Source organism: Ambystoma mexicanum, chromosome 5p (assembly GCF_040938575.1).
Source record: "Ambystoma mexicanum isolate Mex_15411 chromosome 5p, UKY_AmexF1_1, whole genome shotgun sequence".
Taxonomy (NCBI): domain Eukaryota; kingdom Metazoa; phylum Chordata; class Amphibia; order Caudata; family Ambystomatidae; genus Ambystoma; species Ambystoma mexicanum.
Genome location: NC_090930.1, coordinates 464,877,248 through 464,897,822, shown reverse-complemented (window position 1 = coordinate 464,897,822; position 20,575 = coordinate 464,877,248).

Below are 20,575 nucleotides of genomic sequence, written 5' to 3'. Positions count from 1 at the left end.
AAAAGTTTCTAGTGTGATAAGTCTTTGTTAGGAAGTTAGATCCTCTATGCAGGAGCTGGCTGAAAAAGGCCTGGAGACACCCAAACCCAAAAAATACAGCAAGAAACAAAGATTAGGTGAAAACCCAATCATACAGCCGCTCTCTGGAATCCCATGCTGGGTTTTATATTAGTTGTAATTTCACTATGTATAATTCTTTCGATCCAATTCTTGAAAAAATACAAAAGTCAAATATATAGTGATTTTTCAATGTTAAAAATTATTTTATAGAAAGAAGTGACTAGTAGCCACCAAAATTGTTCTTCGTGAGGAAGAGATTGCCATAAATCACTCTATCTGAAGACTTATTTTTGTGCCAATGCATTTCGGAATATAACAAATTCCTTCATCAGGGCAAGTCTAAAACAATAAACACATAACATTCACATGCAATTGTGCCAACCATCCCAAGATTAATATCCAATATAGAATAATTCCCACATTAGAAACAACGTAAGTATATAAATATCAGTATGAACAATCATCATCCAAATAGTTGAAAAAATATGAAGGTAAACACATACCCGACAATGTAATGAGCCGGATCAGAAGGCAGGTCAAAAGATATAAAATAAGAAACAAATCAGTACAAAGGCAAGTAAAGTTATCCTATAACAAAATGGAGGGAATCGGGTCCATTACCTGATGTAGGTGAGTAATGGCGAAATCTATGTTTCAGAGGTCAGGCTGCTCCACCGTGTACGGCGAGTAGGTGCTGTGAATGGTAAAGTGAATATATATAAAGGACCTATTCAAAGTGTAGCTAAACGCTAAATAGAAATAAACAGGCGTGAATTGTAACTCACCATATGTAAAGAACGAAGCGGAGAAGTTCTCTCAGCGTCTGCTCAAAGCAGACTGTCTTTGTTGCATCGGCGCGTTGCCGAGCAACCTAGTTTAATAAGACACGTGATTGAAGGCAGAATGTCCTCCTTGCATCGGTGCGCAGCCAAGCAACTCAGTTGTGTAAGACACGTGATCACGGCTCTATGAACACGAGCCGTGACCCGTGTCCGAGAACTGATCAATAAACTCAATATGATCAAAATATCTAATTACTGGACCTCCTGGGGCAGTAATGATAAAAGTCATCGCCTAAGAATCAAAAAAGAAATAAGTAATCTGTCATCCATGGACATAGAAAAAATACTAAGATTGAATGAACCCATTTGGATAAAAGTAATGGCTGTTATATGAGCACCTCAGATGAGGCTATACTAATTATGAACGTACCTAAGTAGGATGGATGGAGCCTAGGGAGCAACCCTAGGGCTGTACCTTATATTAATAGTATGTGCCTTAATGCCGCTAGTGGTGTCGTCTAGACAGACAGCACCTCGGGTCCTGGGGGAACTCCAGGATGCGCAGCATGCAGGACATCTTTTAAACATGGGAAACATCTCTTGTTCATATACATTCAAGTGACCCTCAACATTCAGGTCATATACGTACTGGTGTCAATCTAAACCAAATGATGCTAAATGCAATGTAAGAAAACAATTAGAAAAAACAATTAGAGAAAACAGTGAAAGTTGATCTCCTCATTTAACCCATTGGGTGCCAGACTGCCAAGTTTGTCAATCCAATATGTCTCTCTGCGACTCAAACGTTGGCATAAATCCTCATGAGGGCTGTTCTTGGTTAAAGCTTCCAAAATTACAAATTTTATTTGGGACACGTTATGTCCATTGGCCATCCAATGTCGTGCCACAGCTGAATTAATGTTTGCATTACGAATACAAGATCGGTGTTCACCCCACCTCAATTTAGCTGTTCGGGTTGACTGTCCCACATAAAATTTCCCACACGGGCATTTAATGCCGTAGATGATATTACTACTGTCACATGTAGCAAAAGTCTTAAGCATAATCTTCTGCCCCGTCCTTGGATGGTTAATGGAGTTTCCTTTAATAACAAAATTACAGTTGACACACTGTAAACAAGGATATGTCCCAGTTCGCTGTGTCATAGGTTCCCTGACTGTAGGTTTCGTCTGCACCAATTCATCCCTTAGGTTCCTACTGCGTTGGTATGCAAAGATTGGTCTTTCACTAAAAATATCTTGAACTCGAATATCATTCTTGAAAATCTCCCAATGCTTCATAATAGTTTTCTTGATTTTGTTACTTTGCGTAGAGAACTTGGATACAAATACTGGTGACTTCAATTCTTTCTTACTTTTGGGATTCTGTTCTGATAATAGAGTCTCTCGTGATATGGCATCAACTCTGTCAGATGCCAGATCGAGTTCACCCTGCTTATATCCCCGGGCCAGAAATTTTTCTTTCATTTCCATCTGTTGCATTCTGTAGTCTTCAGGATCACTCACTATTTTCTTGACCCTAAGTAATTGGCTGGAGTTCCCCCAGGACCCGAGGTGCTGTCTGTCTAGACGACACCACTAGCGGCATTAAGGCACATACTATTAATATAAGGTACAGCCCTAGGGTTGCTCCCTAGGCTCCATCCATCCTACTTAGGTACGTTCATAATTAGTATAGCCTCATCTGAGGTGCTCATATAACAGCCATTACTTTTATCCAAATGGGTTCATTCAATCTTAGTATTTTTTCTATGTCCATGGATGACAGATTACTTATTTCTTTTTTGATTCTTAGGCGATGACTTTTATCATTACTGCCCCAGGAGGTCCAGTAATTAGATATTTTGATCATATTGAGTTTATTGATCAGTTCTCGGACACGGGTCACGGCTCGTGTTCATAGAGCCGTGATCACGTGTCTTACACAACTGAGTTGCTTGGCTGCGCACCGATGCAAGGAGGACATTCTGCCTTCAATCACGTGTCTTATTAAACTAGGTTGCTCGGCAACGCGCCGATGCAACAAAGACAGTCTGCTTTGAGCAGACGCTGAGAGAACTTCTCCGCTTCGTTCTTTACATATGGTGAGTTACAATTCACGCCTGTTTATTTCTATTTAGCGTTTAGCTACACTTTGAATAGGTCCTTTATATATATTCACTTTACCATTCACAGCACCTACTCGCCGTACACGGTGGAGCAGCCTGACCTCTGAAACATAGATTTCGCCATTACTCACCTACATCAGGTAATGGACCCGATTCCCTCCATTTTGTTATAGGATAACTTTACTTGCCTTTGTACTGATTTGTTTCTTATTTTATATCTTTTGACCTGCCTTCTGATCCGGCTCATTACATTGTCGGGTATGTGTTTACCTTCATATTTTTTCAACTATTTGGATGATGATTGTTCATACTGATATTTATATACTTACGTTGTTTCTAATGTGGGAATTATTCTATATTGGATATTAATCTTGGGATGGTTGGCACAATTGCATGTGAATGTTATGTGTTTATTGTTTTAGACTTGCCCTGATGAAGGAATTTGTTATATTCCGAAATGCATTGGCACAAAAATAAGTCTTCAGATAGAGTGATTTATGGCAATCTCTTCCTCACGAAGAACAATTTTGGTGGCTACTAGTCACTTCTTTCTATAAAATAATTTTTAACATTGAAAAATCACTATATATTTGACTTTTGTATTTTTTCAAGAATTGGATCGAAAGAATTATACATAGTGAAATTACAACTAATATAAAACCCAGCATGGGATTCCAGAGAGCGGCTGTATGATTGGGTTTTCACCTAATCTTTGTTTCTTGCGCCAAAGGAAACTATCAAATTTTATCTGGGCTGGGAAGCAACCTAGGGTGGCATGCCGGATTCTTCAGGCAAGCAGATTTAGGGGTAGATTGAATTAGGCGATTCTCCAGAATCACATCATGGCAGCTAATCTGGTGCGCATCCTGGTTTGTGTCCTCGGATTCATGCCTGACTCACTCGAGGGGAATAGAACAGTCAGTTACTGGTTTGGCGTTGCATACACTCCACTTCCTGGACCACTCTTCTAGATCTCGAGAGGGTTCCCTTCTTTCATCAACACTCACTTCTTTGTAGTACTGACTTAGGGCGTTAAGACAAGGTGAGATCCTGGGTGGTCTCAGTCCATTCTCTCTGATCCTGGGCAACCCCAAATACACCCCCAGGCTTATATAATTCACCTTTACAGTCTGGCAGAGTGGAGGCCTTACCCGCCTCTCACAGTTGTATCACAAGGGGGTTCCTCTCACCTCTATTGAGTACAGAGATTGGTTTCGTGTTCCGGAGAGCGAATGGTCTGTTATTTGCAGCTCCTACTCTGGGCCTCCAAGGCATCCACTCATATGGCTGGCACCCGCTAGCCCTGTGTGCTGGAAAAAGATTTATATGCTATACAGTCTCCTTGAGGGTGCTGAACCACCTGGTAGACTCCCATACATGGCTCAATGGCTGAAAGATTTACAAGGTTCTGTTTCAGAGGACCCCTTCTTCAGTACTTCTTCCAAGTGCGTTACGAATAAAGCACATGCTTACAAAATATTGTATAGGTGGTACATGACTCCTGTTCGACTACATTAAATCGACCCAGCAATCCTGCCCCTATATTGGCAGAATTGTGGGGACTGTGGAGACTTGATGCACCTATGGTGACCCTCAGAGGACAAGGCTGTGGTGTTGTGCGATGCAGGTGCGCATGATATGCTGCCCATTGATACGTAATACGTTGCACCTATGTCCACCCATCCAAATCTTTCAGAACGGAGGATCGGATACTCTGCAGCAAAGCCCTCACAGAACAAGGCCACAGTGTTGTGCAACGGAGGTGCGCAGGAGACGCTGCCCATCGATTTGTTAAATGTTGCAACTACGGCCATGCATCCAAACCTTTAAGAACCGGGGATCGGACTCTCTGCGGCAAAGCCTTCGCAGGACAAGGCCGCAGTGTTGTGTGACAGAGGTGCGCGGGAGATGCTGCCCGTCGATACGTATTATGTTGCGCCTACATCCATGCATCCAAACCTTTAAGAACCAAGGATTGCACCCTCTGCGGCAAAGCCCTCGCAGGACAAGGCCGGGGTGTTGTGCGACGCAGGTGTTTGCCAGCAAAGGAGTAGTGGTGCAGAGTGCGATCGCATGATTCTGCCGTCGAACAGTGGTGTCCGAAAGGTAAGAAAGGTGCGGTTAGGGGGAACAGCCACTACTTCTCTCTACTAAACTTCCTGGCCTTTGCGCGTACTTCTACCTTGCCGTCTGTCATAATGTACTCTGTCTCTGCACAACCTTTGGCTCTTCCATTCCACCGGTTAGCCGTACTTTTTGTTTTGTGTCTTTCTCTAGCTCCCCTCATTTGGGGTTCTATTAAACTGTGATCTGTGTCCTTTAGGCTCCCTCCCACTCTCTGGGTCCCCCCAAACTGTGGTTACTGTTATACTGTGATCTGTGTCCATTAGGCTCTCTCCCACTCACTGGTTCCACCCCCACTAACTGTGGTTACTGCTGTACTGTGATCTTTGTCCTTTAGGTTCTCTCCCACTCTCTAGGACCCCACCCCACTGGGGTTACCATTTGTACTGTTGAGTGTGACCCCCACCCCCTCTGCACATCTTGCGTTGTGCTGTACGAACTGTACATCTCTCTCTCTCTTTCACTCCCTCCTCCTCCTACTTCCTCCTCCTCTGTGGTGCTGTCCATCTCCCCTATCTTCTCTAACTGCTACTATTTCTCCTATCCTATCCTTCTCACTAAATCAGGAAGGAAGAGGTTCAAAAAGGATATCCTGATCTCCAACCTAAGCTTCCCTGTTGCTGATACCTACATCATTGCTTTCTCCAGACAGACTCTTACTGACATCCTCTGTGTCGTTCCCTCTCCAGACCTATGGACCCCTAATATGGTTTCAGTTCTCTCTCCTTTTTCCTTCTCTCCCATTAAAGGTGGCACACGGTGGGAGGTCCTCTTGGCCTCCTTTCCACTCCTCCAAGAACATCCTTAATGTCTATCTGAATGGCACATCTTGGTCCAGGGCCCTCAGCTCAATCTTCCCCTTTTCAATAGACATCTCCCGTGTCCTGTCAACTTCCTTCCTACTCCTGCTACTACTACCAGCACCTCTCTGGCTCCTCTGCCACCTCCTTCTTCCGCCACCGCTCTGGCACCCCCCTCGTCCTCTCTGGCTACTTTGCCTTCTCCATCTCCCTTCTCTGGCCACTCTCGGGCCCTTCTACCACCTCCGCAGGGCGTACCACAAGCCTGTACCCATTCACGGAATTCTTTCAAATGTGGTAACCTGCTCCATGTCGCTACTCTCAACTATCGCTCTGTTGTCAAACACTGCTCTGACATCTGCCACTTCCTTGAAGAACTTGACCTGGATGTCCTCGCTCTCATGAGACACGGTTCACGGCCAACTCTGTCATGAGTTTTTACACTCTCCTCCCTGATGGCTACAAGATCCTCTCCGAACCAATAACCAACCGTCCCGGAGATGTAGTAGCACTGATTTTTCCAGAGTGGGTCCCTGCTTCTGCCATTCCTATGCAGGCCTATTCCACCTTTGAATGCCTGGTCTGCAGGCTCTCTGTCTCTCCTGGCCTCTCTCTGACTGTGGCCACCATTTACAGGCCACCTGGACAGGTCGCCCTCTTCCTCTCAGATTGGGCTGACCTCTCCTCCTCTCTTGTTAGCTCTACCTCTCATCTTCTCCTCCTTGGAGACCGCAAAATCCACCTGATGCTTCCTATCCCTCTTTGGGGCTCTTTCGCAACCTCTGTGACACTCTCTCTCTTTCCATTCTACCCTCAGGTCCGGCCACACCTTGGATATTCTCATCTCCTCAGACATCCCCCTCTCTAACCCTCTAAACACTCCTCCTTCTTTGACTGACAACTTTCTGCTCTCCTCTCACCTAAGCTCTCTGTCCCCAAGGCAAAGCTGACCCAAGCACTGCCACATAACTTCTCGGTAATTCGGTCCATGAAGCGTGTGTCAGTGGAGGCCTTTGCCACTACTTTCTCTGCTCCTCCCATGCCTGCGACTGACTCGCACTCTGTCACAGCCCTCTCTTACCTGCATCTTTCTATCTACAACACTCTAGATGTCCTTGCCCCTGTCGTGAGAATTGGTCTGAAGCCTACATCCAAGTGCAACTCTTGGTATGACTCTGACTTTGCCAACCTGTACCGCAAGTGTAGGGTGGCTGAGAGGAAGTGGAGGGCATCAGGCACATCCTCTGATGAACTGGCCTGCTGCCTACTCCGAAGGCAATCCAGACACTCTGTCCTGTCCAAGAAAAGATCCCACACATGGCCAAACACTTTAAACTCTGCAAGGAACGGACCAATCCATGTGCAGTCCCCACCACTCCTGTTCCCTCCGAGGCCCTCTGTACAGCTCTGTCTTCTCACTTCACCAGTAAAACTCAGGACATCCCATCCTCTCTCTCCTCTTCCTTTCCCTCTACTTCTCTTAGCCCCCCTCTGGCAGCCTCTCCCTCTCCTCCTCCTTTCTCCTCTTTCTCTCTGACCACACCTGACAGACTTTGTTTCTAGACAAGTCTGATCTATGGAAGTGTCGACCAAGCAGGTGCTCCCCTGCTCCTCCAGAACCATTAAGGGCCAAATTGGCTCCCTTGCTCCAGCCTTGGCCCATTTTCTGAAATCATTCTTTTGCCACTGGAACTTTCTCCTCTCCCCTCAAACACTCTCTTGTGCAACCCCTCCTCAAAAACTACCACCCAATCTCTATCACTCCTTTCCTGGACAAACTCATGGAAAAGCTGGTCATCTCCCATCTTACTCTCCACACTGAATCTGTTGGTTGTCTCCATGACCATCAGTCTGGCTTTAGAGCAGCCAGAGGCACAGAAACTGCTCTCCTGAATATCTGTGAAGAGCTGCTCATTAATCTTCATTCTAGCCTTCATTCTGTCCTCATCCGCCTTGATCTCTCCTCTGCTTTTGACACAGTCAATCGTGCCATCCTGATCAGTCATCTCCTTGAGAATTCTAGCATCACAGATCGGGCCCTGGCCTGGTTGACCTGTTTCCTCCTGGACCAACCCCCCCAGGTCCAACTTGGGTCCTTTCTCGTCACCACCTCTCTCTCACATGTGGTGTTCCCCTGAGCTCTAACCGCTCACCCTCGCTCTTCAATGTCTACCTGGCCCCTCTGGCCCACCTTATCTCTACCTTTTCTTCTAACTTTCAGTGTTATGCAGATGACACTCAGCTCTTCTTCAGGCTCCCCTCAGCCTCCTCTCCTCTCTCGCTCATTCCTGACTGTATATCCGCGATTCAGGCATAGTGCACCTCCAAAGATCTCTGCCTTAATGCTAGTAAGACTGAGATCCTTCTCATTGGGACCCCTGCTCCCGCTTCCCCTCTCTCACTCTGGCCAACCTCCTTTGGCTCTCTTCCTTCTCCTTCCTGTGACGCAAAAAACCCTCGTGTGAGCTTAGACTTCACTCTCTCCTTCTCTCCTCACATCATGGACCTTGCCAACAAGGTCCACAACCAGCTGCACATCCTCAGAGGTATTCTTCTTTTTCTCACTTTCCCCCAGAAGCTCACTGTGTCCAGAGCCCTGGTTCTCTCTAGGCTGGACTATTGCAATAGCCTCTTTCTCAATCTGCCTTCCTCTACTTTCCGCACTCTGCAACTAATCCAGAACAGGACTGCGATACTTTTACTTGGCCTCGAGCCCAAGGACCGTATCTCTGCAGCCCTGAAATCTCTCCACTGGGTCTTGGTGGCTGCAAGAATCAAGTGCATCATCTACAAAGCTTTCTGGGACCGGGGCCCGCACTACATCCAACGCTCTCTTCCTAAACACATTCCTTCTCGAGCCCTTCGCTCAGCCGCCTCCAACTCTCTGAGGGTCAGACGCTTCTCCAGGCAGAGTTCCTGCTATGTATCAAAATGTCATCTATATAGGCTCTGCAAAAATCTGAGTATGCTTGTAAGATTCTATCCATTAGTCTCTGGAATGTTGAAGGAGCACCATGCAGTCCGAAAGGCAGGACATTAAAATGAAACAACCCTATGGGCGGGGCAAAAGCAGTTTTTTTCTTTATAAGGCCTATACAGAGGATCTTGCCAATACCCTTTTGTGAGATCTATCGTTGGAAGGTAGACAGCATTACCCAGTCGGTCTATCAGATCGTCGATTCGGGCATTAGGTAAGCGTCAAAAGCAGAGATGGCGTTCGCCTTTCTAAAGTATATGCAGAATCTCCAACTCCCATCAGGTTTTGTGAGATCTTATAATTACTGGGGCCCATTTGATCTAATACCTTGTATGGTCCATTCCATCTGGATACCAGCTTATTTTCAGAAGTGGGCAAGAGTACCAGCACATTTTGACCTATGGAAAAGGATCTTAGAGAAACCTTTTTATCATAGGAGGTCTTTGGTTTTTCCTGTGCTTTAACCATGTGAGTTTGGACTAAAGATCGGACCGCTGTCATATGTTCTTTCCACCTATTTGCAGTTTGGTAGAGGGAAACTGGAGCCTCCTCTCTCTCTTCCCATGTTTCTCTCAACATATCCAGGACATCACAGGGTTCTTGTCCATAAAGGAGTTAAAACTCTTGAGGCCTGAGGGATTTTCTAGACTGCATACAAGGCCCAGGGTATCATCTGATCCCAGTTCTTACCATCCTATCCTATTCAACTAACTTTCGGAGTATGGTTTTGCGCGTTGTATTAAATATTTCCACCAGGGCAACTGTCTGGCGTGGTGATATGCAACAGTTGTTTAAGTTCCTCCATGATCTTGCTTGTGAAAGTAGAGCCCTGGTCATTCAATATCTCCTTTCGGAAAACCGACTCAAGAAAAGAAGGAGAGCAAGTGATTCAGGATTTGTTGTGTTGTGTTGGCACTCAGGGGGAAGGCCTCAGGATAACGTGTGGCCTAATCTACAATAACCAGAATGTATGTATTCTCCAGTTTGGAAGGTTCCAGGGGTCCCAGGATGTCCTTACTATCCCGGGAAAATGGAACCTCAATTATTGGTAACAGATTTAAGGGAACTGGTGGTGGTATGTGTATGCTAGTTTTCAATCAGATTACACATGCTTGAATGTAGTTTTCAATGTCAGTGTGAATTACGGGTTAGTACAACTTGTTTGCTATATGTGTGTCTGAGTTTTAGACTGTCCCAGATGGCGTCCCGTCAGATGTGAATGGGCTATCTCAAGGACCACCTGCTTGTGACTTTTAGGGACTACAAATTGTGTTTTTACCAGGCACTCTGAAGTGGTGTCTCCTCTATGAAGAAGTTCAATACCTCACATGTTCAACAGAGCTGACCACACTATACTTATGATCATACACTTCCAATAGTGAAAATAAATAATGTTTTCACAATTGGAAGTGTATGATCATAGTTAGAGTGTGGTCCACTCTATTGGATATGTTAGGTCTTGATCTTTATATTTGTATGTATCGATTGTTATAACATGAGAACATGAGTGATCAAGACTTTACCACGTGCCCCTATAGGTTGTCCTCTATAAAGAAGTCCATGTTTCAAAAAGAAAAAGGGTTCACCTTTGTCACGACCCTCTGGCTCCGATATCACTTGCAAAAATGCTTCAGCTAACAAGAGGTTGTTTCTTAGGCAAAGGCTTAGTCTGGAGGTGTCTTGTTCTCTTCTATTTAGCTTTTCTGGGTTCAGGGTTGGGAGGGCCATCAGATGTTTCATCGACCTCCCCAAAGCCTTGAGTTCCTCTCTCTGTACTTCCTTTGCGGATTCTTCCTGGGGCCCAGGAAACACTGCTTTCTCAAGCACACATTGAGCAATTTGATCTCCCTGATGCATTTGTAATGGGTCCTCTCAGTGATTTTTTAACAACACCTTAACATCACCTCTAAAGTCTGGGTCTATTACTCCCACTTATACATCAATTCCAAACCTCCATGCCAGCCCTGATTTGGGTGCTAGTCTAATGTATGTATCAGGGGGTGGAATTAATATAATATCAGCGGGTATCAGTCTTCTTTCACCGGGAGGAATTGTTTCATCCCTGCTACTACAGATTGTAGCTACTGATGGGTCTGATTCTCGGGCACTTCGCTTTTCAATTCTTAGGATCCCCCAACTTGTAATGGTTGAGCCGCATCCCACTCTGACATCATTTGTGAAGGCATCATGAAGCAAGACACAGACAGCAGTTTCAAAGTTCAAAATCAAATGGTTTATTAAATCAAATGTCAGGATGGTTGAGGGCCTAACTTGCCCTATGCTAAGGTGGGATTTCCATACCTGAACGAAACTAAGGAAAGTCTGATTCAAAGAGTTCCACCTAAAAGTCTGTTTGTGTCTAAAGCCTATCCTTGCCCTCACATACAAAGCTAAAGAATGTGTAGGGATGTCAATAATCAAGAAAAGGGTGATCAAAACAGAGTTCTGAGCTTCTTCCAGCTCTTAGCTTCCTTATCAGCTCCCCTTGCCCAAGTTCCAGAAAGTTACACCAATCCTTGCGGTTCCCTTCCCCAAGTTCAAGGCAACACAGTTCAAAAGAAAAGGGTCTTCAGGCTCCGTCCTCAAGACAACATTTGCAGTTCATCAAGTCTCAGGGTTCCCTTCCCCAAGACTCCAACTTAGCAACTTGTACTTGTTTCATTCTCTCAATGTTCAACACAACTCCAGGTCAACTTGAACATCCTTCTGGATTGCATCAATAGTTCACTTATATTGCTTCTTCTTGGTTTGTTCACAATGTCTCTAGCTTTCACAATTTTAGGGCTCCCTGATTTAGGTGCAGTTGTCAGACCACCCGTTCCAACCAGCAAAGTCGCTCAACCAGGAACCCTAGGCCGTCCAGCCAACACAGGTTCTTCTGTATCTGCCCCAATGTACAGGTTCACTTTCACCTAGCTTCTCCTTATTGGCCTCTTGGCTTTATGTGCAGGTTCACACTCTACTGGCTGCTCCTGGTTAGCCTCTTGGCTTTATCATCATATAAAGGAGACAGAAAATACATTCCCCACTCAACAGTGATCTTTACATATCGTGTGATGCTGAAAAACCCTCTTTATACCAATAGTCTTGAAAAAATAGACCTAGTACTTATTTGTTTTTTTATAATATCAAAAATAGTTTATTTTAATAGGTTGAATCACAACCCAACTTGTTCTTTTATAAAACTAACTCTAAAACAGTATTTTCAGTAAAAAGGACCCCACAACACAACATACAGTGGATACATTTACAATACAAATTACTAGTTTCACTCACATCCATTCCTATAACATGACAATACAATACATCAACATATAAAATTTATATAATGATTTAAACATTTCCAATCACTGAGTGTTATTAACTCAGAATAAACAGTCCCGACATGTTTCAGTTCCTCGTGGCACCAAATGCATGAACCTTCTTCAGGGGAAGACACTTTTAATTTTTTCTCCACCATGTAATCCAGGGCCCCAACAGTACTCTTCAAACCGTACTCCTATAATTATTCAATACACAAAGAAAAATAGTGTATCACTACAGATCAACATCATCACAAATACATAAGTCAGCTACATAATGCTAACTATATTCCAGTAACATTCAAATATGTACCTATATACTGGCAAGATCAATTGAACCCAATGGTCACTACATACCTCACAAGTAGGATTGCTGCAGTGTAGGTGTGCCACAGTGCACCCAAATGCCCTCCGACCTCTTTCAATAAGTCTGGTCCTGTTCTATAAATGGTTCTTTGGTAACCATGAACCTGATTACAGCTGAGAAAGGAACAACAAACAAACAGTGGTGTGAACAACACAACCACTACTCCCTCACTTCATCACAAATTCACGTGACCGCAAAAACTATATAGTGCTCCGATAAACCTACTCATCTAAGTAGTGACCCCACGTGTATTCCTATCATTCAATGTGGTCATACCTTCCATAACAACCCTATAGTGCTTTTGAAACTACAACCTTCACCAAAGCATTATCACTCATTTAAAACAATATATGCATATATACCTATTACGCCATGCCACTACTCCTGCGTGGATGAAGAGATTGTTTACATATTCTTCGTCGCTGTTAAATTGTCCAAAAAATTGTAACCTACAACAGAAGAAACCTCATCAATGTTCTAGACAAAAAATATATCACAAGTATTTCTGTAGCACGCTATGCCCAATACAATGTAGTTTACTTAATATCAACCATTATTAGAAAATCCAAATAAATGCTCGTATAAAACGATGGCCCATCATTTAATACCCAATTAGTAACGTCTGCAGTACAGTGTACTAAATATCAATAGTTGTAACCTTAATTGAGGACGGAAAACTTCACCCAATGCAGCTCCGGCAACCAGAGATCGATTCCAGTAAGGGCGGCGGTTCGGCTGCTAAACCCATGTTTTCATAATGAGAAGCAGTTCAAGTAAACAAATGCTAAGACACAAACGAAGGACTAACCTTCTTTGTTTCATGGAACGTCGTGCATCCTATTGCTGAGACATAAACGAAGGACTAACCTTCTTTATTTCATAAACATAGTAAACAGATTAACTCGATCATGGGTAATCGACCGATAATGTATTCAATAACAATGCATAAGGACGGGAATTTCACCCAATGCAGCTCCGGAAACCCAAAACAAAAATCCGGTAAGCGCGGCGGTTCGGCTGCTAACCCACTGCTCTCATAAGTACAATAAACCCGCTCACATACACCTACCAAGGAAGGCCAATTAGTGACCACAATTACAATTTACCCAGAATGCCATGCTGGAGAAAGTCTAGTCCATTCGACAGGTAAAAACCTGGGGTTTAAAACATAACCAGGGGACCATTATTAGACCAAGTTCTGAATGTAATAGTTTCTAGGTAATCAAAGTTGCCCACACAAAGTGAAGTCAACCATACAACACATTACACAAATACATTACAATACCTGAACCATATCCGACTCATCACATTATATTTTCAAAGTCTAAAACAGTGTCATTTTTGAAAAAACCATTTCTATTCATAGTGCATCTTACTAACTCTTCATATTTCTCACTAATGACCCCTCGGATATATCTATATCTCCATAGGGATGTACCACCACCCAATGTCCTTTTATCTCTGAGTATGCAGCCAGTCAATTTCTTCATTAAGACCAATGATATGACTTTGGCACCTGTAAATCATTTTTTGTTCGAATAGAATGAGTTTATCATCTATTTCTGATTTATTTTTGCCATAAATTTTCTTTAAGATCACCCAACTGAAATCCTCGTGGGAATGTTTCATCTGTACAAAATGTTTAACCATAGGAGCTAGCAGTACTCGGTTTTTTATGCAACTTCGATGTTCTATCATACGAGTACGACATTTCCTATTGGTTTTGCCTACATATTGTAATCCGCAAGGACATGTAATTAAATAGACAACATTTTCCGCTTTGCCATCACGTGTCACACATCTCATGCCAGTCTTGGGTCTTGCCACATTCTATCCATTCATATATTTCACTCTGTGGGGGTCTCTTTTATTTCCCCACCTTTCTGTCATGATCTTTTCATACGTGCGCTCTTATTTCAATAGATGCTTTCTAAATGGGCACTCTCCCATTTATCTTTCATCAGCTAATAGCTTTGCCCGCAATGTTTTCATGCAGTTGGATATTCAATATGCATGACTTCAAGCTTTCATTCAGTTCGGTATTCAATAAACATACTTTAACTTTGCTTTAAGTTTTCATTCAGTTCGATATTCAATATGCGTGATTTAACTTTGCTTCACGTTTTCATTCAGTTCGGTATTCAATATGATTCATACAGTATTTTGGTATTTATGTACAGCCCCTAGGAGTGCCCCAGCTTCGAGTGTCATTTTCCTGCACTCACTGGTCTTCGTGGGTCCTCTCCAGCGGCCTTGCTGCTTCCCTTCTGCTTCGCCGGCTAGCAGCCGGTCACTGCGAGCCCCGCTTGCACTCCAGGTGCTTCCCAGCACACGCCGGCAGCTCTGCTCCTCTTCCACTGATTGCTTCTTTCTTCATCCACAGCTCCAGCTGCTCGCTCCCGACCATGGAGGGTCCCACACCTGTGGAAGTCATACGGCCCAACTCACCCTGGGCTCTACAGGTCCTCTGGGACCTCTGCCAGCATCCTGGATTCCTCTCAGGTCCCACCACGGCTGCCTGCTCACACAAATCATTCCCTGATGTTCTCTCCCACAAAGGCATCCTTGTTGGTCATCCTCTTGCTGCTCTCTGCTTCTCCTCTTATACACCTGCAAACACTTGACAGGTTGCATGTGTGATTTCTCAATTGGATTAGCCTGACTGTAGTTAGAGGGACATGCCTGACCTTCACAGTACTTTGCAGGCATCTTCCTTGCCCCAGTACTAGTGTGGTGGGTGAAAGGAGTTACTAGTGTTCATCACTCCTAGTCACCTCTTCCTCGTCCCAGTACTGTCATAGATAAAGTGTGTGAAAATTAAGCTGTTTTATGTGTGTGTGTGTGTGTGTGTGTGTGTGTGTGTTTGTGTGAAAATGTGTTTTATACTAGCCCATAAAGGCTTGGGGAGGGATAGGTTGGATTTCAATAGGTAAAGGGGGAAACCCTGTCTCACCTGTGGGTACCCCACTCCCAATCCCCAAGGACCCTCCACCCAGGTGATCCCGCTCCCTTCTCCACCCCCAGTGTCAGGATCCAAAAGAAATGGCCTTTCCTTGGCCACCTAAGAAGAATGTATAGGGGGAATAGGAGTGGGAATACCCTCAGGTTTCTTACAATACCCATAAGTATCTGCAAAAGGTAGATACCACAGCAACAATGATAGGAGCAAAAATGTTCTAATGTTTGTGTCTGTACTTTATTTACTGGTTCGCAGTGCAACACTGCAGCTCGTACAGCCAGGAAGGACCAGCCACTCATGTTCTCCATGATGTTAAAACCAGTACAATATTTATTCCGAGGTGAGTGGGGCGGTAAGTCCCCATTAACTCATTTACCCTTCCCCATTCCCATTTTTGCCCCATAGGGCATAATGGGAGTGGGGAAGGCGTTAATTACGCCACCGTAAATTACGGTGGCGTAATTAACAACAAGGTCCCTTAGCGCCATGGATTTTAACACCAGCAGGTGTTAAAACCTCCATGGCGCTAAGGGACCTCGGAATCAGGCGGTAAGGGTCGGCGCTGTTTACGCCGCCGTAAACCCCTTACCGCCTGGGTCCTAATGAGGCCCATAAAGTCGCGATAGCAGGAGTGAGACAGAATCATTCCTGTCCTAACATAGTTCTACGAGCAAATCATTAGGCTAAACAACACTTTGTTCAGATTAGGTTTGGGCGTGTTGCTTTGTTGCTTCCGTTAAAGGTCTGGGTTGAAAATGCAGACAAAATCCTTATGGCATTTTATTCTTCCTCGGACGTGGCTTTGTTCTCCGAAGCTTGAGTTTGCCTTCCCAGACAGACAAACTGGAAGTTTGCCGGTAAGGACATGGAGCTCCCGGCAGGCCTCACCTGCCGGGAGTTCAGGCCCCTAGCGGCATGCATTCCCTCAATCACCAGCACCGTTACCTACAGTGCCGGTGCTTCAGGTTTACCATTCCCATGGAGTCCTATGGGACTCAATGGGAAATAACCGTTCCGCCATCACCTACGATATCCCGTTCATACCGGGTGTAAGGCGGCAGTAACATTGTTACGGGTTGGCGGCACCCACCGGTAGCACCGGTGGGTTGCCGCCAATCTCGTAATGAGGCCCAATGAGAGCTGAAGATGGCAGCAGCATTCAATTTAACATTGTAACGGTAACAGAGCATGAACTAGACATGAAGTAAATGTGCATTCCACATGAATAACACGTACAGTAGGTAATATGTGCGTTTAGATTTGAGGAAAATGAACTTAGCATCCGCAGACATGAAGAACACTAACATGATCAATGTATAAGGTGAATGCAACATCAACAATATGCAAATATAGTTGGCTAACATAGAAACGAGAATGTGGTAAAACAGCCATCTTCTTAAACATGAAAGCCATGGCATGTCTCTGACTGAGCAGAGACCTCAAAGCCTCTGGAAAACTCAAAAGGCTGAATCCACATGAATACATATCTGTACAGAACTCAGACAGTAGCTGGCAATTAGTGCCAACGTTAAAGTGAAATAAGGTAGGATTGGAATGTGAAACAAAAGCAAGAGATAGCAGGTCCCAAGATGCAAGCAGTATACTTCCAGATTAATAAAAATTTTAGAAGAGCACAAATAACCTTTGATGGTCAGGTGCAGTACAACAGTATGCCAAAAGACTCCATGAAGAATAACTCAAGAGTGACCCCAGCAACAGAAAATGCGACACACACATTACTATTAGCTAGTAATTAGCATGTGACCCATAATTGCAGAACACTGGCCATTCATTAGAAGCAGACACAGATAGGACACCTGGCGTACTCACTAAATGTGCATGTAGACACAAGAGCCACACAAAGCCAAGTTTAAATGGATTGCCCGGGTGAATGGCATAAGAATGAGGGATGTAACTTATAATGAAGGAAGAATGCTCCATGGGCCTTTCTACCCCTGCTCTATGTCTGGCTCATATTCTGATGACCTGCAAGTGTCCAAGGTTGGTAAGCAATGTTTCAACCTATCAAAATCCTTAGAGACATGCCACTCATAAAGTAGTATGTGTTATGGAGAATTCTCTGTTAAGGCTAATTTCCCAAACCTAGTGAGCCCCCCAGCAGCTTTGCTGGATTTTCGGGGTTTATTTTCTTTCTCCTGCTAAGAGTGAGACTCTTTTACTCCCACTCTTAGACATGATTTGAGGTGTTCCTTTGACTTTGAATGTGTTTTATGGGCTATGTGGTCTTTTACTCCATAGGGCTTCATGTGTTTTTGGTATGTGTGTTACACAGCACCCTCCGTGCAGTAACACATAGGGTGTCATAGTGACCCCCAAACATAGACTCCATACCCTGGGACTGACTACTGTCTCCCAGGGCATGTAAAGACACCATGAGCTTTTCTAGTCCTAAATTGTGAACAGAACCAGTACAAACCATCATATTGTGGACATACTGGTAGGGGCAATTAGATTGCCCCTGGGTCTGTTGTTTGAGGGGGCACTGTCCATTCCCCCCTGATCGAGTTTTGGCTGGTGGCAGTGGATACTACTTTTTATATCCGACCGCAAATATATTCCTATGGGATTTTCCCATTGTTCGAGGCTACCACTTTTTAGCATAGCCTCAAACATACCGCTGGTTATTAAATTAATATTAATTCACTGGTTGGGATTTTTTGCCAGAACTCAGTGCCAAAATGGCGTCTGTGTTCGCTTTTGTAACTCTACCCAAGTCGAGCCCTTTGTTCCACTTTTTGGCAGGCTTCTGCACATTTCAGGTACTGTGTTCCGCCTGGTCTCCCTTGCAACAGACTGTTCAAGGTGTCCCGTAAATCATTGACCCTTTATCCTGGGGTGACCTGGGACCTGTTAACTAACTTTTTATGAACTGATCCAACTCCTTTTTGAACTATCTGCAAAGACTCCTGAAAGTATAATTCAACTGTGTGTTCTTGGACACATTCCGCCTTGCTCTCTCTAAGAGTGGGCCTGGCCTATGAACTTTCTTGCTCTACAGTAGACTCTGCCTTCTTTGCCTTGTTTTGGTTCTTTTAAAAGTGTTGGTATTGTGTGCTTTCCTAATTCTGCCTTTTCCCTCCCTTTTTAACTAACTTATTGGAGTGCCATCTTAGGTTAAGCGCTCACCTCTGTCTGCAAATAAGTGGTGTTTTAACTAAGCCTTGTTCAATAAGTAATCAGGGATGTATATATATTGATAGTGACTGTGCTTTGAACTTGCTTGCCATGTTACTTTTAGTGTATTTTTACAAGTGTGTTTTTAAATATATAATTATATACTTTTATACCAAAGCTCTGGTCAGTGTTGGTTGTGCTACTGTATTTTGGTACCTAATGTGTATACTCTATATACTGCCTAACTCTTCTTGAGAGATGTCTGACTGCTCAGCCACAGCTACCAGGTAAATCTGGGTGGTGCAGAATGCTACCAATTGGGTTTACTGCCAACACCTGTAGTCTTAAGCCTTTTGCAGTGGTCCCTAAGGAAACTGCACAGGTTTCTGCCTAACACTGGTGTACAGCGGCGGGATTTGTATTGAGTATACATTTTAGTGTGCTTATAGATACCTTAGTGCAACTAACCACAAAGCTTAGCACTAAAAAGTTTATTTTCTAAACCTGTCAACTATGGAAAGTTATAGTCAAGAGTCCCTTGCTACAAAAACTGCTGATTGTTTAAGAGCATAACAATCTCCTGACTAAAGGCAAGAAAATGGAGCTAATAGAAAGGTTGTTAGCAAACCAAAGTCTGGATGGTGGTTCAGAGGAACCCACTCTCCCAGAGAATGTAGATAACAGTGATGATATTGATATTGATCAAAGTATTGGTAATCTTGAGTCAGAACCAGAAGAGGAGGGTGAGGCTGATGAAGTTGTCTCCCCTAGGCCTCTGCCATCTCTGCCAGCTGTACCTACTGGACCTTTACCAGGTCCCACAATTAGTCCTCAATGCCTAGAACTAGAGAAAATGAAACTTGAATTGGAGTTTAAAAGACTTAATGCTCAAGCAGAACAAAGACACCAAGAACTGAATCAAGAACTAAGGCTCAGAGAAATGGAGCTCAAGCATGAGCTAGAGAAAAAATTGTCTGTTGAAAATTCGTCTCTCTCCGGATCCTCTAGGAGTTCCAGTCCCAAAAGACCCCAGATGCCTAAAGAGCTTGTGGGTATGTATGAGCCTATGTTGGATGTGTTAGATTGGTTGGCTATGTTCGAGTATAATCATGGGCTCCCGGACATCTCAGGTAATGAGTTATTTCCCTGGTTGTTCTCTAGGCTCACCCCCTGTTGCATATGATGTGGTAATGGAGTTGGGGTAGGTGGGTAAGAAGGATTATGAATGTGTGAAGCTAGCTTTAATAGCTAGATATGGGAATACCCCTTCCCAGTACCTTAAGAGGTCTAGGACCCTAAAAAAGCATGATGGTACCCCTTGGGTTACCTGGGTGAGTGAAAGTTTGAAGAACTTAGAGGGATGGATTAACGGTTACAGAGTGAACACTTATGAAGGAATGAAGAATCTTGTGATGTTGGAGTCAATTTATGATGTCTGCTCTCCTGAGCTCAGACAGCACTTGGCTGATTCAAAGGAATTAGATTCCAGAAAACTAGCTAAGGCTGCTGACTTGTGGGTTGCCAACAGGGCAACTCACAAGGACTCTGGGGCAACTCAGAAAAAGGATGAGGGGAAATAGTCAAAAGAGTGCTCCAAAGAGAATTCTACTAATTCCAATCCCAAAGAGGGCCCCAAACAAAACACTAAGGGTAAGCCACGAGGGAAACCGAATCAGGCTAGTGTACCTTCTGGTGCCAAACCAGAAGGAGGTCAGAGAAAGCCACCATTCCAGAAAGCATTTGGTAAATGCTATGTTTGTAGCTCGCCTGACCATGTGAAAGGGGATCCCAGATGTAAGGGTAAACCTTCAGGGGTCCACACTGTCTCCTTAGCCTTCGCTCCAGAGGAGGAAGTACAGATGGCCAGTGGAAACTTTCTACTACTGGCTGATGATCCCATTGGAGTCTCAGCCAGTGTTCCTTTAGTGTCTCTGGGGTTGT